Below are 19,905 nucleotides of genomic sequence, written 5' to 3'. Positions count from 1 at the left end.
GTAAGAACCATCCAATGAAATGCAATTTTAAAGAAGAAGAAAATTATTGATGAACCAACGTGAACGACAAAGTAGAAAAGGAAAGCACAGCATAGACTGGAATGCAAAATATGCCATCATTTGTGTGAAAACCCAGCATCTCTTTAGGCACCGCATACACTCGGAGCACGCAGTGAGGGTCACACACGAATAACTAGTATTAGTGGTTACTTTCTGGGAAGAAAACAGGATTGCAGGGAGGGGAGAGGGGGCAGGGAATAGGACTAGAAAGGCTTATTTTAAAATCTGTCCTATGTGCAAGAATGACTTATTTTAAAATACATGCAATCACAAAGAAATTTCTTCCCATCAAGCTATAGGCCCCATTTGGTGGCTTATTCCTCCAGGCGAGACTTGAGCCTTTTAATAGTTTCTTGAATAAATTCAATTAATTTTTATTCTCATTTAATGAATCCAAATTAAACCAGCACCAGCATGGGGGTGGGGATGCGGGGAAGCGGAGTACAAAGAAGGAACACGGATCAGATGTCTCCACACCGGGCCCAGTTAACCCCTCCCTCCCCAGCATTCCCACCCTGATGTGGACCTGCTCTAACTCAAGCCACGGAGAGTGAAAGGCATTCGTCAGCAAGTCTCAGAGGCAACGGGGCCCGCAGGCAGGCCCGGGCACTGGACGGAGACGACTTGGAATCCCGGCCCGGCCCTGCGAAAGCTATGTGACTCTGATGGTTTGACCCCCTTCTCTGCTGCTGTTTCCCACATGGTGGGGAAGGGGACATTGTTTGCTGTCTACGGTTGTCGTCATCATTCACCTGCCACCCCCTGGGTGTTCCACTCCATGTGGCCACGTTTTCTGAGCACCTGTGGTGTGCACTCCTGGGAGACAGCAGAGAGTAGAGCAAGTCTCCATGGCCTCCTAATCTCAAGGTTGTTTCATCTTATCGCTGTCATTGCTTGGTGTGTCACCATAGACGCGCAGCACACGAGGGGCTGGGGCCAGGCCGGCTTCCCGCTCGGGCCTGGCTCCTGGCTCCTGAGGCAGGGGCCATGTCAGCACCCACGCTGGTCCCTGTGCACGGGACGCCCGCTTTCCCTCACTCAGGCCTCGTCTCCAGGTTGGAAAATGATACAGCAGAACAGGACCCCGGCGAGCTCCCTTCACACCCACAACGGGCAGCTAAAGCAGGAGACCCCAAAGGGTCTGTAGTCGTGATTTCTGGTGAGAGGGTCAGTGTACACTCGTCAGATGATGAAAGCCGGTTTCTCTGCCCATCAGCCTCTCCTAAGAGGAGCCCAAGGAGATCCTGGCTTCAGAGCAGCCTGGCTGGGAGGTCCTTTGTCATTTGCTCTCGGTGCTGGGTCGGAGGTGGCTCCTGGCAGAAGGGGTCAGGAAGCCCGCTCAGGTGGGGGCTGGCGAAACACCACTTTCCTGGGGCCAACAGGAGAAGAGCTGGCTGGGTTCATGAGAACACATTCTCTACATGGGTATTATGGGGCTTGGGGCATTTAAAAAAAAAATCTCAAATGTCTGTAATTCCATAGATAAGTTCCCTCCCACACCATCTAATGCCTCTAAGACAAAGCAGGCAGAAGTGAGATGTGGAGGCCGTTAAGGGGCTCCGTGGACACCGTAGGGAGTGGATTGAGGACCAAGCGAACCTGTGTCAGGTCCCCTGCATGTATCCCCGTGAGGGTGAGGGGGTCATCACAGAGGAACTGGCTGATGAATCTACAGAGACTGGGGACAGCAGAAGAATGCGAGATTTCATATTAAGGCAGCTCTTAACTATGCACCCCCCAAAAAAGTGACACGCCGCGGATCAAGAGAAACCTGCACTTTCAGTACCTATAATTTGTCAGGTGCTTTATAAGCTTCCCTCTCATTAACGCAAAGTAATGTCATTCCTGGTTTAGATTTGAGGATACCAGCACTCGAAAAAATAGAGTAAATGACCCCAATTCCATAGGGAGGAATGGAGGGTTCAGCCAAGGAGCTGCAGAAGCCCAGGCTCGTCTCTGGGGGACACAGGCAGCTGGGCTCCCCCCGCCACCGTGCATTCATACCCCAAGGAGTGTTTTGCCTCCTACTGAGGATACATGGAGTTCTGATGTCCTGGTTATGCTCAGAAATAGTTCATCTTTGTCTCTTTGTCATCTTTTTTTTTTTTTTTTTAAGATTTTATTATTAAGAAATCTCTACAACGAGTGTGGGACTCGAACATACAACGCTGAGATGAAGAGCTGAATGCTCTACGGACGGAGACAGCCAGGCACCCCTATTCTCAGACAGTAGAGGGCATCCGGCTGCCAGGCTGTGTCTGCCAAGAGGGATCGCACACTGCTTGGTGTCACCAGGCATCAAGGAGGCAGAGATGAGTGAAACACAGCCTTAACCCTCAGTGCGCTGGTGGGCGGAGGGCTGAGCCCGGCAGACCCGGGTCTGACCCCACCCTGGGCACCACCAGCCATGAGAGCTGGGCAAACCCCCTTATCACTCCATGCCCATGTTCCCTACAGACACTGGGAACGATAACATCCCCATAGGGTTGATTCAAGGATTAAATGAGATTGTGTACTTCAGAGTTCTGGCAAAAAGTTGGTGCTTAATCTCAATCCTAATCCTATGGCTGGTGGCCAGTTTTAGTGTTTTATTTATATATTTTTAGAAGATTTTTATTTATTTATTTGACAGAAAGAGATCACAAGCAGGCAGAGAGGCAGGCGGGGGCGGGGGATGCAGCCTCCCTGCCTAGCAGGGAGCCCCACGTGGGGCTCAATCCCAGGACCCCGAGATCATGACCCAAGCCTAAGGCAGAGGCCCCAACCCACTGAGCCACCCAGGTGCCCCAGTCTTAGTGTTTTAAAGACATGCTTGCCCAGCAGCCAAACCAGCCCAGCAATGTCACGTTTTAGAGAGTATGGAGAGAAATGCAGATTCTGGGCTGGGGATATCCAGGGGTAAGACATCCTTCCCAGAAGGGGGGTGAGAAGCAAGAGGAGAAGGAATCAAACTCTTCCCGGGGTGAGCACAGGGCTGTTACAGACTGAAGGTTTGTGCCCCCAGAATTCACATGCTGAAACTTAATCGCCAGGGTGGTGGTGTTAGGGGGTAGGGCTTTGCAAGGTGATGGAAGGAAGGGGCCCCACAGAGTTCCCTTGCCCTCTTTGTGCCTTGGGAGGACACAGCAAGAAGTCAGCAGTCTGCAACCAGGAAGAGGGCTCTGAGAAGAACCCAGCCCATGCTGGCACCCTGATCTCCGGCTTCCCAGCTTCCAGAATTATGAGCGAAACACGACTGGTGTCCATCCGCCACCCAGTCTATCGAATCTCTTACAGCAACTGGAACAAAGACATGCCTTTAATCCTTGATTTGGCCCATCTGTCTGGGAGTTTGGGCTCTGGTGTGTGATGTGCTTAATCCTCCCAATAATCAGTGAGGAGTGCATCTCTATCTTGTCCATTCGACAGATGGAGGGACTGAGGTAAAAGTCCACCCAGTCATCAGCAGCACGTTTTTTCAGTGATTCATTCAGCCATTCAATCAACACATACTGAGTGGGCCCCTCCCATGTGTCATGCTCAGCGCTAATGACCAGCCTGCCAAGTGCTCCTCACAAGACAGACACAGGGCCTGCCCTCAGGATGCTTAGAGCCTAGTGATGGGAACACAGGTGTACAGAACACCCACAGGCGATCACACAGTCCTGGGCTGTGGGAAGGGCCCCTGAAAGCAAAGCAGATGCTGCTACTCATCAGAATGGAACTGGAGTTAGCAGGGAAAGCGGCCAGGCAGGAAGAACCCAAGAAGGAGAGAACCCTGACACAGGGTCTTGTCTGATCAAAAATGAATCTTCCGGCTCCTGGGGGAGCTGGTGGCCTCTCCCCATGGGCAGCCTGAGTGTGAAGACTTCCTAGGGCTTCTAGACAAAAAGGGGAGTCTCTCACTCGGCAGGCAGCAAGAGCTCTCTCGGCAGCCTGAGGTCCCTCAGGGAGACAGGCCTTCCATGACTCCTTGGAGGTGTGGAGGTCTGGCTAAGGGGTGTGTGTCTAATTGCCTCAGGCTGTGTGGGTATGACGCCAGCAGGCCCTAGCATAGGAGTCCAGCCAGCGCACATTCTGAGATTTTCAGAGACAGGTGGTGATTAGAGTTCAAATAACCTTCCCCTCTCATAAAAACACACATTAAAGCAGGTCAAGCCCGGCCCCATTGCTATATTCGGACAGGTAGATCTGTCTCACTCCCTGAATTCAGCTACTGGAGAAGTCAGCTACTGGAGAAAGAAAGTACCATTTGCTCCAGGGCCGGGGGTGCTAGGCCCCAAAGCAAGGTGTTCCTGAATTCTTGTACCAAGAGGCCCGCCGTGGGAGAGCCCCAGCAATCTCAAAGAGAAAGCCAGGGGCAGGCGGAATCAGGAGAAGCCAGCGGAGGTGGCCAGCTCTGAAGGGCCTGGAGCCCCGAGGAAGATCCTGATCTTTATCTTAAGTTATTGGCTTGAATGAAGGGGTTTCGGGGGAAGGGATATCGTCTGGTGCCTGTTTTAAAAAGATGTCTCTGCAGCTCTGGGAGGAAGGACCGGGCAGGGGCCTGTGGGAAGCAGAGTGTGGATGCTGGAGTAGGGTGCTGGGGGTGACGTGGAGGGAGCACGGGAGCAGGGAGGGGACGGCCTCCGGCAGGCGACAAGATTTGGCTCACTTCCTCTCCCAAGCAGGCAGCGGAGAGCCGCGTGTTCTCACGGGATCTGAGTATCCAGGCAGATTCATCTGGATTGCTGAGAACAGGACTGAGAGTTTTGTTTGAACGGGGGCACAGACGAGATCAGCTGAGGACCACGAGTGGATTTTGAAATGCAAGCACCTCCAAGACGCGACGCGCAGGAAGCAGGCGCGGGGACCCCGAGAGAGGTCAAAGGTACGTGCACTTCACTCTGGGCATCGTAACCCTCAAAACAGGAAAGTGGAAGTAGGAATGAAATTTCGGTTTCCTAATCACAGTGTCCCCTTCCTTCCTCTCTTATGGGCACGACAGTCCCCCATTCATGCAGTTTGCTATGAACATCCCTTAACCGATCCCAGGACATCACAGCAGAACAGAGAACACATGTATCCAATTCTTGGCTTTTGAACTTCGAAGTAATAAATAAAATAATAAAAATAATAAATAATATATAGAATAAAGAGGAAAGGCCAGGGCCCATTTTCCCACTCCTGTAGTTCCTATGCCCGTAGGAGGGGAGGGCAGGTGACAAGCAAGGACCACAAGGGACACAGGTTTAGAGAGAGCCCAGGGCAGGAAGCCAACCCAGGGGTTGTCAGCAGAAGCTGGGTCAGCCTGGGAGACCACCCGCTTATACCCCCCTGGGGCTTGCTCTGCATGACAGACTGTCCAGTTTTCATAGCAGTGGACGCCATTGGTTGCCACCAGCAAGAAGCTGGATCTGCTGTCCATGCGACTGAAAAGGGCCCATCGCCTGCAGCCTTCACAGCACCCATGAGCATCTGAGCCAACCCCCATCCAGTGCATCTGGGAGACCCACCACCTCCACAACCTCCTGGGACCTCCATGAACACCAGCCCCTCCCACCCCAGACACAGGTCAAGCTGTGGAAGATGAGGGAGGGTGTGCTGGAGATCAAAAAGGCCCTCCATTGATGCACGGGAATGATCAGAAGCCTTCTCTTCACACACCAGCAACGGAACTGACTTCCAAACTGGTCCGGTTTGGGGGCTTTGGGGTTTTTTCATCATGAAGTCAAATTACATATATTGACCTGAGACCAGCTTTTCCCAGTTCATAATACATTTCAGAGCTATTTCCTCATCAGAACACAGAAGACGACTTTGTTCTTCTTAACAGCTGCAAAGTAATTCGTAACAGGGAAACACCACCATTTGTAAGCACCCTGTACAGCGTACATGGCATTGTTTCTGTTCCCCACTGTGACACAGCAATGAGCGAGCTTACGCCTTCGTGCACGTGCGTGTGTGTGTGTGTGTGTGTGTGTGTGTGTGTGTATCTTTGAGGTTTTGGAGTGTGCAATTTCTGCATCAGATTTTGATAGCTTCTGGCCTTTTGCCTTATAGAAAGGCATCATTATTAGATCTGCTTGTTGCTGGTGATTTGACCGGGACTTGGAGGGAGAGACACTTGGCCATGATCCCTGACGGCTAGAGTGGAAGAGAGAGGACGGGAGTGCAGCTGTGCAGCTCCCAGCCCTGGCAAGCAGGTACACAGCAGCCTAGGCTGGGGTATCTCCCCTGCATCACACGGAGGGGGCTGTGATGAATTTGGAGGTACCAGGCATCTTATGGGCCCAGCTAGATGTGTCCCTGTCCCTACAGGCTCACCCAGTGCTGTCTCTGCCGTGGCTCCAGTGCCCACCACCAGCTTCCTGAGGGCAGCCCCCGCCCCAGAGGCAGGAACAGCCAGATCGAGCCATCCGCCTGGAGTCAAGGTTACCAAACAAAACTAACATGCCGCTTGGGCCTCCCTGACAAGCAGAAGCCTGAGACCATCTTTGTCCTCCAAGCCCCACTACAGATCTATCTGGGCTACGGACATACTGAGGGCAAAGTGACTTCTGCAGCGCTCAGCAAATTCTATGACCCAGCCCCAAAGAAGCCCCATCAGTGAGGTCTAATGAATGCCCTGTTCAGGGTTACTTGGAAGCCTCGGTTAGTAAAGAAAAAGCTAAGACAGATCTCGGGGTTCTATTCAATTTCTCCCTCTGAAGTTGGGAAAAGGACTCTTTCTTTCTCAGAATATATTATTTAAGGGCAGTATTTCAAGGGAGAGGGTCAGGGACCAAGAGGAGTTCAGTGCTAATTGGCAAGCGGTCTGAGTAATTTCATTAATCTCCCGTTTCCTCGGCAGGCCAGGCCTGTAGCCCATTCCCTGGACCGTTGGTTAATTCACTGTAGTCCACACAGACTTCCTTCCCGCCTCCTTATTTATCAAAGCCAGGAGCAAGAGCAAGTGTCTACTTGCCTTTCTTTCCTAGAACACGAACTCCTGACTGTTCTTGGATAGGAGGCACCCTGCCGCATTCCTCTCTGCCTTACACAAGGTCAAATACAAGTGGGTGTTCCCTACATGTCTGGTGCCTTGAGGCTGGCTTCATTCATCCGTTTGAGAACTATTCCGCAGTTGTGCTGTGCTCAGCTCTGCTTTGCGCTCAGATAAACCTGATTGGGGGGCAAACACATGCACGAACCACAACACTTGGTAGTACAAGCCAGAATTCTGGACTAAGAGTCAGAGATATGCGGGGTGCCTGGGTGGCTCAGTGGGTTAAAGCCTCTGCCTTCAGCTCAGGTCATGATCCGAGGGTCCTGGGATCGAGCCCCCATTGGGCTCTCTGCTCAGGGGGGAGCTTACTTCCCCCTCTCTCTCTGCCTATTTCTCTGCCTACTTGCAATCTCTGTCTGTCAAATAAATAAATAAAAATTTAAAAAAAAAAGATACAGAGATATGGGTTCTGGCTTGAACAACGCCCTTTCTGGGTGTCAGCTTCTTCCGCTCCGATAGGAGGGGCCCTGGAGGGCCACCATGTCTCCACCACCAGCCAGCTTTGAGGAAGAACCAATAACCTTTATCGGAGAGCATAGCTCTTCAAAGAGACAGCTGTGTTGCTCCCTGAGTACCAGATGTTAGACAAAAGCCATCAGACCTGGGGAAAGTAATTGTCGATGCTGTTCACAGATGGGAGAGCAGATGTGGACCAATATTGCTGCAGAAGCCTGTTGCCATTGGTAGGCAAATTACAGAGGCTGAGGTCAAGGCAGGGTGGACTGGGGAAGGGTTGTGGCCTTGGACCCAGGTGGACCTGAAGCCTTGTCCTGCTCCTTCCTAGCTACTCTCCTACTCAGCAAGAATCTTCTGGCACCCTTAGGATAAGAGAAGACAGTTGGGATTCAGGTGGGGTTCAAGAACCCCAGGTTCACCAACTTTTGGTGAAGTGACAAAGACACTGCCCTCTTTAGGGAAGTGCCCCAAGGGTAGCCACTGTGACCCACAAGTTTTGGAATGTGGTTTATGATGCTTTGGGATTTGTTTTGGTTCTGTGCCTGCGTGTGTGTGTGTGTGTGTGTGTGTGTGTGTTATGTGTGTGTGTGTGTTATGTGTGTGTGTGTAAGGAAAACTAATTACTAGCATGCCAACTTGGGACCCTGCGGTTCCTCACACCCATTTGCTTCCCTGGTGGTGAATATTGTCCTGGGTGGGAGAAGGGAGTCTCTTGTCCTCTTTAGATTAATCCCACCTGAGGATATATTTGTTCTGGCTTCGGCTTTCCCTCAGGAATACATGGAGGACATTGCCCTCTGGGCAGGCAGGAAGCCTGTTGTCCAGGCTCACCCCGGGGCTGTTGCAAACTCAACAAGAAGTAAGAGGGGGGCGGGAGGAGCTGGGAGCCCCCCAGGCAGCTTCCGTCTCCACCAGTGACGCTGGGATGCATCCTAGCCACAGCGGTGTCTCGGGACAACCCCCATGCCAGCTGCCTCCAGCCCTCCCACCATGGTTCTAAAACTCCAGATTCATTCTGTCTGGAAACATGCACACCCCAGCTTGGTCTTACCAAGTGGATCCCTCCAGGTACCCACTGGAGGGAGCAGCTCCCGCTCGCCCACCACCTTCCCCCCATCCTGCGCTTGCGGATCTCTCAAAAATAATAGGGGCCCTCATGGATCTCTGTCGCTTAACCAAGAAAGATTATGTTACTTTAAATAACAGAGCAGCAGAGATAGAGATGAAGGAAGAGACGACCGTGCCCCCAAGCAGGCTTTGGCCAACTAAGAGGGTCTCGCAGACCTCACCTTTACCTTGTCGTCATCACAGTGTCCTCCGGGGTCCTGGCCTCTAGGCTTGGAGGCCAGCTGGGAAGGGTCCCCATCAGTGCTCTGACAATGACCAAGGACATTCAGAGCTGCTGCTCAGGCTCCTGGGGCTGTCATAGTTCATCTGATTCCATGGTTTGCCCAGTCCAAGAGGGTGATGGAATTGTCCCTCCGATCGCTAGCCCATCACTGCAGTGGGGATGCTGGCTAGTCCGGGTCGGCCACTGCTGCTGCTCTGACATGGGGCTGGGAAGGCAAAGCATCAGGGTTCACAGAAAGACAGATGTTTGAAAAGAACCATATTGCTGTGATCTTGAACTTTTGGTGAAGCGACAAAGACACTATCCATTCTCCTTGTCTTAAAAAGCCCACTTCTGGGGCACCTGCATGTCTCAGTCATTGGGCGTCTGCCTTTGGCTCAGGTCCTGATCCCAGGGTCCGGGGATCAAGCTCCACATTGGGCTCCCTGCTCACCGGGAGGCCTACTTCTCCCTCTGCCTCCTGCCCCTGCTTGTGTTCCCTCTCTCACTGTCTTTTTCTCTGTCAAATAAATCAATAGAAATCTTAAAAAAAAAAAAAAAAAAAAGCCAACTTCTAAGACAAAAGGCATGATTGGTACACTCGTTACTTATGGCTGCTGTAACAGATTACTATCGACATGGCTGCTTACAACTCAAATTTATTCTCTTCGCGTTCTGGAGGTCAGAAGTTCACAGTCAATGTCACCGGGCTAAAATCAAGGTGTTGGCTGGGCTGGCTTATCTAAAGGCTCTAGGGGAGAATCAGCTCTCTTCCCCTCAAGCTTCTGGAAACCACCCTCATTCCTCAGCTTGTGACCACACGGGCCCAGTCTGTTCCTGTCACCACATCTCCCTGTGTCTTCCTAGGAATTACACTGGGCCCACTGGGATGACTCCAGGTCACCTGGGGAGATGGAAGTGAGACCACCCCATTGTATATGGTGGGGCTCAGGACATGTTACCCCAAAATATGACACCTTGGAATACTGAATATCTTGAGCTGAAGGAGTTTGAGGAAACATCAGAAACAGGAAGGTCACTCTGATGCCCCCAACCTCCTGCCCTTCTTCCTTGAAACGGGTCATAAAACTCCCACGGGAAAGGTAGCTTCCCAGAACCAGGGAGGAGGAAGACATGCTTACCCCCAGATGGGGAACTTGGGGCTGAGAAATCTTAGCTCTTATCTTCCCAGTTCCTTCTTCACCATTCGTGCCTCTAGACCGAATCCCTTCGCCTCGTCAACTGTTCAGTTGTTTTTGTGTCGAAAAGGCATAAAAGCTTCCTGTTTCTCGTCACTTCCTCAAGTCTTCATCCTCTCCTGAAGGCTCCCCCGTCCCTGGGCAAATTCAGCACAACTAGTCTGCGTTTCTCCTGCTGATCCCTCTTTACCATCGTACTTTTCAGGCCCAGCCGGGGACTCTGTGAGGGTCAAGGAGAAGGGTTCCCTCCCCTACGTGTTCTGAGAAGGTAGCATCACGCCAGGTCAAGCTGGTGGATGAAGGCCTGTCTGACAGCAGGGATCTGGGGCTCTGAGAGTGAATCATGGGCACACGGGACAGAGGCTTGGTGGAGCCCACGGCATGGTGTACCTGGGGGCTTCAGGAAGCCAATGAGCTTCCCCACCCAGTCTTCAGGGTGCGTGAAGCTAAGATGGGTGGCATAAGAAAAACATTTCACGAACTTCAAGGCCCTGTGCGAACGTCGGACCTGAGGCGGCGGGGGCCTCTGCCGCCACCCATGGGTCCGCAGCTCCTCTTCTCTGCTCAGAGCCAACAGTCCTGATGTGACCTCAGAGAGTGTAGGAGGGACAGATGAAACAAAGCGACAGGCTGTGAAAAAAAATTCGTTAAATGCCAACACATAATGTCATGGTCACTCTCTCTGTTAAAAACCTCCTGGAGCTGCCCTCCCTCTACACGGAAGCTAAAATCTCTTCTGCAGGGGCCCCAGAACCCAGCTCTGGCCCACGCTACTCAACTGGGCCCATGTGATTCCTCCACTCTCCCCTCACCGGGGCCACAACTCCTTCCACCCCCAACCACACACTGACCTTCCCTCTATTCCTTGAACACCCCCGAACACATGCTGCCTGAGGATTCTGATCCTTGCTGTGTCCTCGGTGTGTGGGGCCCGGCTGCCCAATCCCCCAGGCCTGCTTTCTCCTTGTTGTCCCTCTTCAGAGGCCTCCTCTGTGGTCCCCGTTGCTCCCTACCACTTCGCACCCCCGCCACCCTCAGATTCTCTCTTCTTTACCTCATGTAACATTTATCATTGTCTGGAATTACTTTCTCCCAGGACTTACTTGTCTCCTGGTGGGATTAGAAGCTTCAGGAGGACAGGCACCACGCCATGTTTGCTCACCCCTGCCTCCCTGGCGCTTGTATGACACATGTTTGAAAGAATAAAATCCCAAGGGAAGAGATGAATGAGTGTAACAATGCTTGCAGCCCTTACTGGACAAACCAAAATGGCTATTTGTTAGCCTGAGAGACTTTTTCTATCAAACAGTTAGTTTGGTTCTCCCTTCAGCTGGAACTAATGCCCAGGCATCCTGGAGGGGGAAAAAAAATGACAATATCGCTCGGGAATTTATGAAGAATTTCAGCACACATTATCTCATTCTTCTTTCCATGGTAACCCATGCGTGTTAGCTGGTGTTTCAACAGATGAGGAAACTGAGGCACAGAAAGGCTGTGTAACTTGCCTGAAGTCACACAGCTCAATCATGGTGGACCTAGGATCGTAGGAAAAACTGTGTTTGAAAATACCCTATACCAGGCCCCTCTCTAAAAACATTGGTATCTGTCTTTTGTTCTGCGGAAATTTCCTCACTAATGCACTCCTTTGGTCGTTGTGGTTGTTACTGGCATTGTATTCTAGTAGCATCCACCCCTCCTTCCTTTGGTCACTGCCCTTGAATTTCTCTTGGGAAAACTCCCCAAGGTGAGCGTATGTCCTTTTCCTGGTCAGTTGAAGGCGCAGTGACTGAGTCAGCTTAGGTCCCTGACCCAAACCAGGCCAGCAAACACCAGTGCTGGGAATTTTCTGGAAGTTTTTCTTTTTCCAAAGGTATTGCTTTGGGGAAATATGAGTTTAAAGTTATGATGGCTATTTGAGAATGAGCCCAATACAATGAAGCAATTTCTCATTTATTTTATATTAGTACCTGGATCAAGCCATGCCTGAAGATACAACTCTCTTGTTAAGGCCAGTCAGAGCTGGGCTTCTGATACTTACAACGGAAAAGAGTCCTGGTGAACATGAGATGTTTGAGTCATCACTATCGCATGCCCTAGGAACACACAGTATGAAGGTTTGCCATTTGGAGGCCAAGGAAATTCTCACAGAGGTGGGGACATTTGAGGTGGAACTCAAAGGGTAGGAATTCTTGGGCATATCTCCGGATGTTGGGACTAGTATACAGAGCCACACTGCCATGGGATTCGGCAGGTCCAGTGTTGCTGGACTGCAGCATGAGAGTAGAGCATGAGGAAGGGCCGAAAGGGGCTCTGGAGCCCCTCACCAAGGCCTTTGAAGGCCATGCCAGGGTTTGAACTTTATTCTGTGGGCAGTAAGTTCTCATCTAAGAACATTCAAAAGGGAGGGCTGGGTCTCTGAATCTGCCAACCGTTCAGAAACCCCACTGGAGCAGGTGACCCCGGCCTTCTCCCTCCTGGAACCCTGTCAACCCTGTCATCCCCTCCACGGGCAGGTCCACCACCCCCAGGCCCACCACACTTCAGCAGCTGAATGGTACTGGTGTAATTAAGCCATGCTAGGCCTATTTCCAGAAGAGACCCAGCCGAGGCCAATGAAAACTGTGATTCTATTAGAGTCTCAGATTTCTTTAGACTCAGAAATTCTACTTTTCCTCACTTTCACCTCAGAAACAAAACCCAGTCCCCCCGGATTTAGGCTCTGCCTGAGGTGGGGTGTGGGGCTTTCAGGGACGATGACGAGATCATCTCTCTGGCAGCACCAGTGGGGCCTCCTCTCAGGGTACCTGAATTCTCTAAATAGAGAGTGTGGGTGCCCCTACAGCTGCCCCCCTTTTGACAAAGGAAGCCTCTGGACAGGGAGTGGGCAGATGGGGAAGATGACCAGGCCACACTGCCCTCCAGGGGAAGAGGGTCTTCATTAGCCTTTTACTGGTGGGCACCCGGCTGAGGGGTTGAAGACACAGCACCCTGATCTGCCCTGGGGACAAAGGCCTGCTCTCACTGTGGCTTCTGTGGGTGGAGGAGGCTATCTGTAGTAAGAGCCCGAGGAGGCTGTCAAGATAACCCAGACTCTTTGAGCCTGGGAATTACCTGGGAAGCGTCCTGACGGAAGCCAGTAGTCGGGTGATAAAGCATCATTACCCTAGTCCCCCAAGCCTCCCCCACAGCCGCTCTCCTCTACCCTTGCTCCCACCCACATGGGTCCACTGCCCTTCCTGCAGCTCACTGCGCTGCACCTGCCCCAAGCCCGCCATGGATCTGGGATCCCATGCGGATCTGGGGGCCCATGTGGCTGCTGAGCCTGAGAAGAAAACGACCCACAATGCTGGGGCCGGGGGCAGCCCTGGGGGCTTGGAGATGGTGCAGGTGGGCTGAAGATGGAGAAGGTTCCAATCCAAACTGACAAAGCCAGTTGCCCTCGTGTTTGCTCAGCTTACCGTTCCCTCTGCTCCAAACCATTCCTGCCGCAGAAATGCATACGTTCCCTCCTCCTCCTCCTTCTCATTCCTCCTGCATCGCTTCCTCTTCCCTCCTCCTCTCTCAGATCATGACTCAGATGTTCCCTTCTCAGTAAACCACTCCCTGACCACCCTATTCAAAAATGCACACCACCCCCTCCCCACAAAGTGAACACCCCCTTCATTCCCCCCACCGCCCCCTTCCACACACACAGCATGCACATGCTCCCAAGAACTCCTTCCCTGCCCTGCCTGCTTTATTTGTCTTCCTAGCACTTACTGGCAATATAGAAACCCACTTGGATCATGTACATACATATGTTTCTCATGACAACCACTGTCCTTCATGAGTCACTCGTGGTATTCTGGTCCCTTCCCAGAGCCCCGTGTGCACAGCACGTGCCCTCTGATGGCCTCAGGAGAGAGCAGGCATCGCTGCAGGAACTGTCCATGGCAACGTCCCCAAGGATCTACAAGTCCACAGGGTCTCAGAGGTCGGGCCCCAGCCTAGTTGGAGTTTCTGCTCAAGGACTCCGGCGGCTGAGCTCAAGAATGTCACCTGGGGGGCACCTGGGTGGCTCAGTGGGTTAAGCCTCTGACTTCAGCTCAGGTCATGATCCCAGGGTCCTGGGATCGAGCCCCACATCGGGCTCTCTGCTCAGCAGGGAGCCTGCTTCCTTTCCCCTCTCTCTTCCTGCCTCTCTGCCTACTTCTGATCTCTGTCAAAAAAAAAAAAAAAAAAAAAAATCTAAGAAAAAAAAAAAGAATGTCACCTGGGGTCTTATCAGAGGGCTGTGTCTATTCATAGAATCCATTTCCTGTGACAGTAGGTAGGACTGAGGTCCCCATTTGTTTGCTGGCTATTGCCTGGGAGCTGCTCTCTGCAACTAGGGGCTGTTCTCCGGTCCTGGTCACAACCCCTTGGCAGACGCACCCACCACAGGTACAGAGACATCCGCAAGCTCACTTATTAATGCTCTCTTCCTACCCCCGCGTTCCCCTAGAACAGAGATTCTGTGTGGGTGAGGATTTGTGTTGGTTTTGTTCGCTGCCACATCCCCCAGCACCTAAAAGATCACCTGATACACAGTAGTTGTTCAACACGTGTTGTTGGGATCAGTGGCCATGTTGCTGAAGGATGGGGACTCTAGAGGCAGATGGGGCTCAAATTCTAGCATTAGCATTGACTGGTTGCATGGTGGGGGCTTAGCCTCTCTGGGCTCAGCTCCCTCATCTATGAAACAGGGGTGGTTGGAATAATAATCCCTTCCCTCTAGAGTAGTTGAGAGGCTTCATGAGATCCTGCATGGGAGGCATATAACAGGTGTGCGGCGCCATGAGCATGGGGTACTTTTACCTACTGGTGTCATGACTTACATCCATCATGTTGGGTAACTGGCCATTTTCTTACAAGCTTTCCGCCTGTAGATAAAGAAAGTAGCATGTGAGAAAGGTCTAGTAGTTTCCTCAAGGTCACAGGCTGAGTAAGTGGCCAACAGAACTAGAACCCGGAACCATGTTCCTCTAGGACAGACACCAGGAAGTGGGGACAGGACATAGGGAGGAGTGTGGGAGGGACACGGAAGTGGGGAGGCTGTCATAAGAGACAGGAGAAGAGACGTGATCTCCTGTTCCACAGGCGCACTTCAGCCTATCCTGTGGGGCACACTCTTGGAAGGTGGGCTCTTCCCTCAGAGACCCAGTGGAAGAAAGGCCATACCACCATGTTCTTGTACAATGGTCTACACATGTAACTAACTGCATATTGATTCTGCTTCCATCCACTGTGTGTATGTCTTCCTCTGTCTGCCCAGCATCCATGCCCTACTCCTCTGGTCCCAGGGTCCCGATTTTCTTTGTTAACCAGGGTTTGCCCATCCTCAGCCCATGTTGATCTATTGAGACTGATCACACTTCTCTGCTTCAACAGTGCACCTTGGGTCAAGAATAGGCATGTGACCCAGCCTGTGTCGTGAAAGACAGTGTCAGGGTAATTGGTCAGAAGTTTGGAAAAACAGGCTCCGTCAGGGTTGCTAAGCTAGTAGGATATAAGCAGGAGCTATGCAGGATCCCCATATGGAAAGAGTATAATTAGGAAACCAAAAAAGCTCAAACGGAAGAAAAACAATGGGGAAACATGAAGAGAAAGGACAAGTAAGAGAAAGAAAACAACTTGGTGACATCATTTGAGTCCCTGGATCCAGCTGTGCCTGAAGCTAACACTGTCTCTGTGCTTTTCATTTGCGTGAGTCAATACATTTCTTCTTTGCCACGTCAGTTGATAATTGAGTTGCTGTCACCTACCACCAAGAAACTTCTGGTTAATGTACCAACTCCCAACATGACTTAGCTATTAAGCAGTCTGTAATGTGGTCAGAGGTTTAAGAACACTTGAGAGAAGGAAACTACCAACTACTGAGGGCTTATCATGTCCCAAGGCTTTACCAAATCATTGAATCCTTCTCAAACCCTAGTAGCTAGAAGTTGTTACCCCAGCATTACTGACGGAAGAACTGTAGCTCGGGAAAATGATTTCCAGAGCCCAGTTGCAAATCAGAGGTTCAAATCCTGTTCCTTCCTCTTTCTAATGCAGGCTTCCAGGGAGTAGGGAGGAAGGTCCTTTAAAAGATGGGTCTTTACAGGCTGGTCAAGAAGAAAGAATATTGTCCTTTTAGGCCAAGAGTGGGTAGGAAAGGAGTTCTGAGCAGAGGGAACCACACAAGCCAAGATCAGAAGCAGGACCACTGAGAGTTTTTTAAGAAAACAGCATGGAATCTGAATGGACTGAAAGCTAGAGCTCACAGAGGGACCAGAAGGTCACCAGATGGCAGAGGAAGGCCTGGAGTATCCCCCTAAAGAACTTGGGCTGTAACCTCTGTTTTAGCAATTTCGTAAGAGCCTTATAAAGCCACCGGGTGGGGTGAGATAGGGTGTGGGTGCTCGTACATGGCCCTGGAGAGACATCAGGAGGCCTGGACCAGGAAGGGTAAGGAGGATACAGGCGAGGAGGCATATGGAGAAAAGATGTAAAGAAAAAAATATCAATATATCCTAACAACAAATGGATTGGAAAGAGGAATCAGAGACACCTCAAGTTTGGGGTTATTTATGGGAAACACAGTGAGGTTTTTCAGACGTCAGGAAGTCAGGCAAGGTAAGATCAAGCAGCAAAGATGATGATTTCCTCCAGCTGTGCTAAAAGACTGGGAGGCAGACTGTCAGGTAAGCCGTGGGATGGGCAGGTAGTAAACAGCTGGACTGGGGAAGGAATATCACGGCCGTGGAGTCAGTCTTGGAAGGCCAATGACTTGAAAGCACACTCATGATCCCTGCGTCCTTCCACATTGCTGGCAGACTGAAGACCACATGGAGAAAGGAACCAGGGGGTACCCTGTTCTCAGGGTTGGGTAGCAGGAAAGGGCTCCTGCCCTCCCACTAATGAGCGTGTTTCCATTCCAGCCCTGCTGTGTGGGTCCCCAGCTGTATGATCTTGGACAAGTCACTTCCCCTCCGTGAGTCTCGGTTTCCTCCCCTGCAAAATGGGGATCAGAACCCCCACCTCCAACGGTGGCTGTAAAAAGAGATAAGCACAGAGTATAATCACAGCCCTTTGAAGACAGTTTCTCTTTCAGCATTGCTCCGGGCGAAAGAAGGGCTGTTTATTCAGGGACTGAAACTTACCTGCCGACTTGGTCTGGTCAGAACAACATTTTTATGGCCTCATTCCTCTTGCTGCCAGGACAGGAAAGGCATTTTATAGTGTAAGAACATTTTTGCTCAGTTCTTTTAAATCTTCCTTGCAAGGCTCTGCACAAAATCACTCAGACCATAAACAGAATTGAACAAAGAGCTGAGGCAATTTCCCCCGACACTGCGAGCCTCCCACTCACCTTTGCACAATGTTCACATTTCTCCCACAGCCCATGGAGGACTGTTCCTGGAAGCCCGAGGGCCTGGATGATACAGCCCATGAGGATTGATACATATCTGGTAAAATAATAATAATAATAATAAAATTAAAAAATAGATTTATTTTTTAACAGTTATCTGTACATGGTTTGGTCCTGACCAAATAGTTATTAGTGAATGTGGCTTTGACCTCCCAAGGAGCTGCTGTACTTGGCCAGCTATGCCCCTTTAATATGCCAATTTCAAAATACATTTCTTGTTGTTGCAATTTAAGCCCTAAAGCAAGGAGCACCAATTCTTATTTCCACAGGGACCAAATGGAGAAATAAATAGTGCTTGCTGGGTGTGGGACAATAGGGCACAGTGGGGCCTCCGGTCAATTACCCAGCTCAGGCTTCTCAAAGGATGCAGCTGCCCCTTGACCCCCACTCACTCCTCTCCAATCACCCTGTATAAATGTGATTCTAGCACTGCCAGAGCATTCCAGTCTTCTAGAGAAACTGGAAATCGATATTTTCCCTTGACTGTGTGCTGCTGGGTAGGTACTGTGTTAAGTTAAATTAATGTTTATAACAGCCTTTTTGAAGTAATTGCTATTATTTTAGGCCCATTTGATAGATAAAGAAATTGAGGCTTATAAGAGGTCAAGTCAGTCACCCACCAGGAAGCAGAGGGACCAGGATTCAAACCAAAGAGGTCTGATTCAACAGGACGCTCTCAGCCACCACATTTGACAGGTTCCCGGGACCCAAGCCCAAGGCAAAGGAGACCCCTGAAGAACAGAGGCAATGTGGCTTTGCTTTCCCCGGGTCTGTGTTTGAATCCGGGCTGTGTGACCTTCAGCAGGTCACTGTACTTCTCTGATGTTCCAGTTTCTCACTTAGGAAAAGAGAAAATAGTGGCAATGTTCTTTTTTTTTTTTTTGGTAGGATTTTGTTGAGTCTTTTTTTTAAATTAACATATAATGTATTATTTGTTTCAGGGGTACAGGCCTGTGAATCATCAGTCTTACACAGCTCATAGCAATCACCACAGCACAAACCCTCCCCAATATCCATCACCCAGCCACCCCATCCCTCCCGCACCCCTCCACTCCAGCAATGCTCTTTCAGAGATTCAGCCAATCTGTGCACACATCGTCCAGTTTCTGGAACATACGCAGTGCTCAGAGAAACAGCAGCCCTTGTCACACATTATGAGAATGTGGCCATTTGGCTGGACATTGGAGGGTCCCCAAGGTCATCAGCATTGCCTGTGTGACTTAAAAAAGGCTTACCAGATAGGAAGGTCAGCCCCCAGATATTTCATTAATAGCTGTTCAGATCTTTTATAACGTTGGAAGACGTTCATCCTCTGCCAATGGGTGGTCCCTCAACCATGAAAGGACTTGCTTTCCTCCACACTTTGTGCTTGCACAGTGGAGAGCTGGTGAGGAGCTGGATCTGTTAGATGTAAGAAATTGAAGGGAGAGGCTCATCTACCCTCAACCCAAATCCCTTGTCTTATCTGGGAATGCCTTAGCAAGGGAGATACCGAAAGTAAATGCCCAAAACACATTTTCTTTGCATCCTCTAGCTGTTTCCTTTTGGCTCCAGTCAGAGTTGGCAGAATTGCTTTGGGTTTCCAGCCAGAATCATAAAGAAGTTATCACACATGAGCATACACACATACGGTTTTAGTAGTTAGATCTTTTTAACCACTCAGCTTATAAATGCCCCCTCCTCTAACTTTGTGCCCCCTGCTCCCTTCTTACCCACGAGTAAACTCTGAATCCAGCTGAGTTCAACAGACACTCATGGCACATCTGTCCAAACCCTGGCCTCTGGTTGGTACAGGGCCTCTCAGGGACAGTTCTGAGTTCTTGCCTCAAGCCCCACCCTTGAGGAGTGCATGGGCTTGGGCAGATCAGATCTGGTCACTTCTCTGCTTAAGACCTACCAAGGTGTCATGGAGGCAACTGACTGTTCACCAAGTCAGTTTCCTCATCTCGCTGGTACATCATTGAACTACATTTCCCAGCCTCCTTTGCAATTAGCTATTACTATGTGCTAAATGTTGAACTGCATCCCATAAAAATTCATATGTTGAAGACTTGGGACTTAACCCCCAATACCTCAGAGTGTGACCTTATCTGGAAATAGGGTCATTGTAGATGTAAGTGGTTATGATGGAGTCAGACTGAAGAAGGGTGAATCCCTAACTGAATAGGACAGGTGTCCTTACGGAAGGGGGAAATTTGGACACAGACACATATGCAGGGAGAACACCACAAGAAGATGAAGGCAGGTAGTGTTTCCATGAGGGAAAGCAATGCCAAAGATTGCCAGCAAACCACTGGAAGCTGGGAGACAGGAGACACGACCCACAGATCCCAGAACGTGGCCAGGAGCATGGAGCACATTCTACATCACAGCCCTGAGAAAGAGCCAAAACACCAGCACCTTGGTCTTGGACTTCCAGGCTTCC

This window comes from Mustela nigripes, chromosome 12, assembly GCF_022355385.1.
Source record: "Mustela nigripes isolate SB6536 chromosome 12, MUSNIG.SB6536, whole genome shotgun sequence".
NCBI lineage: Eukaryota > Metazoa > Chordata > Mammalia > Carnivora > Mustelidae > Mustela > Mustela nigripes.
Note: the sequence above shows the minus strand (reverse complement) of the source record.